Source organism: Macrotis lagotis, chromosome X (genome assembly GCF_037893015.1).
Source record: "Macrotis lagotis isolate mMagLag1 chromosome X, bilby.v1.9.chrom.fasta, whole genome shotgun sequence".
Lineage (NCBI taxonomy): Eukaryota > Metazoa > Chordata > Mammalia > Peramelemorphia > Peramelidae > Macrotis > Macrotis lagotis.
This window is the reverse complement of record NC_133666.1, coordinates 700988121-700995209: the sequence shown is the minus strand read 5'-3', so window position 1 is coordinate 700995209 and position 7089 is coordinate 700988121. Positions and strand designations below refer to the sequence as shown.

The following is a 7089-nucleotide window of genomic DNA, read 5'->3' as shown; positions in this document are numbered from 1 at the left end:
GGGACCAGATGGCTCACGTACCCAAAATACAGAGGAATCATATCCTACATTCTGTCCTTGGATATGACTCATGAATCTCACCTCTCTCCAAGCTCAGCAACATAGCAGTTTAAAGATGGAGTTTTCCTAATTCAGTTTGTATCAAACCTTCTTCAGTGATGAGCATTGGAGGCCCATTAGTGACTCAAGTTTTCTTCCTAGTGGAACCATATTCATACCAGAGAAGCATGTTGTCCCCAAGACTATAAACTCTCATAATTCATAGTTTAAGGGAACTGAAAGACAGTTTAAACTCCTCACCCTCATTTTTAACATTAGGGAGACTGAGACTTCTAGACAATTTGACTTTCCTAAATTTATATAGTAAGTAGCAGAAGAAAGATTCAAATTTAAAACATCTGATTCCAAGGCAAATGCTTTAGAAGAGCCCAAACATTATCTCCTCTATAGGTAGCTTCCCCCTCAGGAGCTACACCCTCCATATCAGGAGAGTTCCTTTCAAGAACTCCTAGATCATATAAGGCAGGACCTGGAAGGGGCCTCAGAGGTCATCAGACAATCACTAGAGCCTTAACTAGGAATTCCAATTTCAGGGAGAAATACAGTTGAGAAAAGAGGGAAGAGAATGATGTTGGCATTTTGAAGCCACTGGATGGGAGACCAGGGATACCACTATAATTGCTGATGCTGGGAATCACAGACAATATGCATTTCCAGTCCTATTGGCATGATAAAGGTTGTCTGCTATATTTGGAGGCCATGAGGTGGAGTCATGGTGTCAGGCTGGACTTGGAATCAGGCAAAACTGAATTCAAATTCTACTTCAGAGACTTATGTGCAATGTTAACCTGGGCAGATTACTTAGCTTTATCTCTCCCTTTCCTGATCTGTTGAAGAGAGATAAGTACAGCACCTAATTTATAGGGTTATTGTAAGATTCAAAGCTGATAGCACATATAAAGTGCTTTCCAAACCTGAAACAATTATTAGTGAAACCTGTTATTGTTATTATTAATACCATTATTGATATACTGGAGCAATACAGAAGCAATCCTTACTTTATGATAAATGATGCTGAAGGGATTCTGAAAGATGGGGTGGTCCAGAGTAAGGAGGAGTAGCATTACCAGATATAGAGGGAAAAGACCCTAAGAGTATAGGAGTAATAATTTCTCTCTCCTTTTCCCGTGGATATTTAAGTCATATGGAAAAGTTTAGGTCATCATAACCTGAAATGGAGGCATGAAATATGTGGATTAGGAATTCCCTAAATAAGATGCTTCAGTATTCAACCAGGCTCTTCTAAAATATCACCAGCATTCAAGAACTCATGGCCTCCTGGAGCAGATTCATACTTTTGGATAGTTCTGACTGGTGGGAAGTTATGCTTTATGTCAAATTGAACTCAGTCTCTTAATTTCACTCACTGTTACAAGTTGAATTGTTTAGAGCCAGGCAAAATCAAATTAAATTAGCTGACAAATGGCAAACCTTTAAATATGTAAAACCAAGGAGCATTCGGGGAAGATGGTGGAGGAAAAGGGGAAATTACATGAACTTCTTTAATTCCCCCACAAATAATTTAAAAGGGTAAAAGTCAGCATAAGATAGCTGTCCTATGTAAGAAACTTGGGAAGACATTAGGATAGATCTAAACTCCCAAAGTGGTGGTTTGGCCTGAAGTACATACACCTACCATCATTCCCAATCAACAAACAAGCCCAGGTAGAAGTTTCAGCTTCAGGAACTTTTTCTCGATGAACAATGTGAGTGAGATAGCTGATCAAAGGAAGGTTTCAGGGCTGTTAGCTGGTGCAGATCAGGGTGGTTCTGCACTGACTGGTTGGAGTCCCTAGCTATAGGTAAGAAGGAACATCATAAACAGCTAAGTAGAGTCACAGAAGATCAGGGGCCTTGCTGTCTGTGATCAATCACATGATAGTTTTGTCTCTGGTTTTTGTACCAAATCTGAGGGATGGGCTGAGGTTTTCAGCAGGGGGGATCATAAAGTGTCAGAACATTTTTGGTGCCCTGGTTGCTGGAGCTCTGGTTATGTCTCAGAGGTAGAGACAAGGACCTGTGGTCAGACCCCTAGATGGAACCCAGAAAACATTGGCATGAAAAACCTGAAATTTGAGACATTCTAACTCCAACATAGAGTTCATAGTCAAAAAATAAGCTGCTTAAGAAAATGAGTAAGCAAAAGAGAAAGATCCCCACCACTGATGTCTTCTATGATGACAGAGAATATCTGGGTCAAACGAAGCAGAACACTGAATTAGAACAGGTATTCCAAAGAAAATGTGAAATGGCTCAAAAGAATTCTCAAAAGAACTTTAAAAGTCTTTAAAAATCAAATAAGAGCTTGAGGGGAAAAGTAGGAAAAATAAGAGTAATGCAAGAAAAGCAAGAAAAATATGGCAAGTCAACCAACTGAAAGGAGATTCACAAACTTAGGAACTTAACGTAATTCCTAAAACATAATTCCATAATTCCTTAAAAATTAAAATTGGCAAAGGAAAACTAATGATTTCATAAAAGACCAAGAAATAATAAAAACAAAAATCAAAAGAATGAAAAATAGAAGAGAATGTGGGTGGTGCAGTGGATAGAGCACTGGCCCTGGAGTCAGGAGTACCTGAGTTCAAATCTGACCTCAGACACTTAATAATAATTGCCTAGCTGTGTGACCTTGGGCAAGTCACTTAACCCCATTGCCTTAAATAAATAAAAAATGTAAAAAAATAACCTGGAAAACAGGTCAAAGAGAAAGAATATAAGAATTGTCGGACTTACTGAAAAGTATGATCAAAAAAAGAGACTAGGGACTACGCTTCAAGAAATTATTAAAGAAAAGTGTCAAAAGTTTTAGAATTTGGGGGGGGGATAGAAATTGGCAAAATCTACTGCTCACCTGAAAGTAATCCCAATAATGATCATTAAACAAATTAAAGAATTTTCATATATTTCTGGGACCAGAACTTATGGAGAATTTGACCACAAGAATAAGAAGAAATATAAAAAGATAAGCATGAAAGAATAATTATAAGGGATTTAAGATTAGATTGCTGCTTCTTACGTCAGAAAATGTTATCTGTAACTTCCAAGAAATGTTGGGCAGTCTGAGAAAGCAAGCATAGATGGAAAACTATGTAAATATACACTTTATATACATATGTGTGTGCCTGAGTATAGATATGTTTATGCATATACATAAATGGGTGGATTTCTCAAGTATGGATTGGGGAAGTAGGAAGAGAGATAATTCTGAACCTAATGTAACCAAAAATCAATAAAATTCTGTTAAAAACAGTCATTATGAGTCTTGTCTTCTCTTCTCCACTTAAACATTCCCTTCAGATCTTTCAGATAATCCTCACATAGTAGAGATCCCAGGAACCTCATCACCCACATTGTTCCTAGTTACCAAAGTTTCTTTTCTCCCCCAACTGCTAATCATACACTACTGAGAAACAGTGTAAAATAAAGGAACAGCAAATTCCTTTTTTATCTTTTTCAATGAATTTTTCTTTTCCTGTAAAACCCTGATATTGTATGTAAAGATTGTCAATCCCACCCTTAGAACCCTTGGGTTGCATTTGATCATTCTCCTCATGTACTTTTAACCCATATCCTTATTAAATATCCACCTATTAGGTTTGAGTTTCACTATTCTGAGGAATTCTTTGTCATTATATAAATTTTATTTAAGATGTGTTCAAATCTTTCTTGATATCTTTGGTTACTTAGAGAAACCATTGACTGTCCATTTATTATTCACTAGGTTCATTAATAAATTATTAACCACCTGGAAACTTTGCTTCTCATTACTTTTATTTGCTATGGCTTGGAAACCATAAAGGGAGCAGAGTTTTGAAACCCAGGTTCTTCACAGAAAACTCCCCTATTTTTTTTGGTCACAAGTGGAAAATTAGTCCATGGGGAGAACTTTCTTTTAGAAACCCTGGTTGCGTATTGACTTACTCCTTATTACCAACAATTAGATCTTCTCTGGGTAAGAATATATTCTAGTTTTGTTGTCAGTGTTTTTCTATGTACTGCAGTTTTTAATATTTGGTCATGCTCACAGTGGAGTTGTCAATAAAATGCTTTCTACTTGGTAGAGATACCCTAAGACTAGGGAGTTAAATTACATTTGGGGGGTCACCTTTGGATAAAAGGTGTTATAAGGTTTAATCTAAGAATATGAAGCAGTTCAATGGTATGCCTCAAATCTTTGCAAGACTGTGGGTGTCAAAAGGAAGGTCTGGACCATCTAGACCAACCAGTCTTAACCAGGAGCCACTTCTGCATAATTTTTGTGTTATTTATAATTAAACTATGCTTTTTCCCCCTATTTCTTTCTCTAAATTTTCATATATTACCTGCCCCCTTTCTGACCATTTAAGGGACTCTGTATCTGAGCCCTTGGATCTCTCTTCTGACCCTCAAAACTCCTTTGACTCTCTGAAGTTGACCCTCCAACATCCACTCATTAGGTCTCCTAAAATATTCTCTCCCATTTGATTTATTTGCCTCTGAGAAAGGAGGAAATGCAGTTGGTGTGCTATCAAAAACTAAGGTAAAATATTGGACAATGTCTCTAAGAACCAAAGGTTGCCCTTCTTTCTGCCAGTAAGGACAGATCTTGATTCTCCCTTAATGATACATCTTCCCTGTGCTGTTTAAACATTCCTGAGTTCATACCATACACGATAGTTGTCCTCTCTAGCAAGCCAGTCAACCTTGAAGGGATGTTATTATCCAAATCTAATCTGGCCAAATGCATAAACACATTCCCTCTGCCATCTCTCTGCCTGAGGGGGAGAGTTGGGATATGACTTTAAATCAGAACTATATAATTTTACTTGGATGTCTTTTCCCTTGAGAGGACCTGCAGAAGATATACTTAGAGAAAGTGGACTTTGACTACTTTACTGGTGAATCTTACCTCATACATGACAGGCAAGTGATGATCCTGGTGGATGCTGGGGAGTCATCACCTTTGGCAAAGTGAAGGGGATGGGCAAGGAGAGTCCTTCCTTCTCTTGTCCTTTCCAAGTCACAGAAATGGAAAATTGCCATTTTGCTCACAGGGAAAAACTGCCAAACACTACTTGTGAAAATCTGCTAGGTCATTAGAAAGTATGGAGTGACTGCAGTGAAAATCTTAAATTGACAAAAACTTTGAAGAGTTGATGTGTTAGGAAAAATTCACAGAGAGTTTCAGAACCTCAAATTTTTCAGACATCCTCGTATCACCAGGTCACTAGTACCCCATGTGTCATTTTCATGGTGATGGAATCTCTGAGGGAGAGCTCTTTGATCGTATCTGTAAAACTGGAAGGCTGAATGAAAGAAGGAGTCAGCATTTATTTCAACAAATTCTGTCTGGTATACATTATTGTCACAGGTACATAGTTGTTCATCAAGACCTGAAACCTAAAAATGGCCTGCTTGATGCACACACGAATGAAAAGAGAGCTGATTTTGGCTGTTTGGAGCAGTCATGTTATTCTCTTTACTTTATTATGTGATACCTTTCCATTTGATGATGAACATGTACCAACTCTTTTTAAGAGGATATGTCATATGGGGGTGATGATTAACCCTGATGGACTTGCTCATCCCTTCAGTACAACAACCAGGGACAACTCTGAGCTCTCTGCAATGGAGAATACCATCTGTATCCAGAGAAAGAATTATGGACTTTGAACAAAGACCAAAGACTATTAATGTCAAATTAGAAAAAAAACTGTTATCTTATTATGTAATTTTTCTATGTCTTATACTTTATTTTTCTTCCTTAAGGATATGATTTCTCTCTCATCACATTCCACTTAGATCAATGTATACCATGGAACCAAAGTAAATACTAACAGAATGTCTTCTGTGGGGGTGGGGAGAGGGAAGCAAGAATGGGGGGGGATTGTAAACCTCAAAATAAATAAAATCTTTCTTTCAAAAAAAAAGAAAGACATCAAACAGAAAAAAGAAGATATATGATAGGATCTCTAATGCTCCTAAGTACCTGAATCTTTCTTTGATTAGTTTTCATTTTTATTTTTTTAGGTTTTTGCAAGGCAATGGGGTTAAGTGGCTTGCCCAAGGCCACACAGCTAAGTAATTATGAAGTGCCTGAGGCTGGATTTGAACTCAGGTACTCCTGACTCCACGGCTGGTGCTCTATCCACTGCATCACCTAGCCACCCCTTGTGATTAGTTTTTGAAATATATGCTGCAGGTGTATCCCAAGAAGAGACCAAGAATTAAAGACATGAGGGAACATGCAGGGTTTAAATGAAATCTTCCAAAGTATCTCATTCCTGAGAATTCATCTTATAGTGCAACCTTGATTAGTTATGAAACCCTAAAAGAAGCATGTGAATAATTTGCATGGAGGAAGAGATTCTCAATGGTCTGTCTAGCAGAAAACTACCAGGACCCTTTGACAGTTGCTTGCCACTTCATAATATATAACAGGAGAATAATGAATGAGGTCAAAGATTTCTACTTGGCTACAAGTCCACCAGATTCTTTCTGAAATGATCACCTTTTTTCTCATCCACATTATGAGAGAGTGCCATTCTTGACTGCTGAAATACCAAGATCACACTATATACTGAATGAATTAAATCTACAAAAATTTGAACATGGGAGGGCAAAATGGCATTTTGGAATTAGAAGGCAAAGTCAGAAATGATAGGGTATAAGTTTGTCATCCAAATAAGCAACTGGACTATGAATGGCAGGTTGTAAAGCCATAGTATTTGCATGTTCAAAGGAAGAATTCAGTGATAAATATGTACCCCAAAATGAGTCAAGAATGACACCAGGTGGGTGGTAGAACTTACTGGATTTCTGAAGGATGGTTGATGAAATTACTAAGACAAAATCTGTAACAGCTATTCCACAAAGATCCAGTTCTGTGATCATGCCTAAAGAATGATTCAGATGCTGAAGACCAAGGAAGATCCTCACATACTTCCCTCACCTCCTCAGTGACTTCACTTGACTCTTCTACAGTTGAGTTAACCCCCTGGGCCAGGAAATTGCATTAATTGTATTAATATTCTTACCCACTAAGCA

General features: G+C 37.7%; 1 pseudogene; it reads left to right on the top strand.

Annotated features, from left to right (window-relative positions):
• The first annotated feature begins 6232 nt into the window (after positions 1-6232).
• Positions 6233-7086, top strand: LOC141499660 (5'-AMP-activated protein kinase catalytic subunit alpha-1 pseudogene; annotated as a pseudogene).
• Positions 7087-7089: the final 3 nt, after the last annotated feature.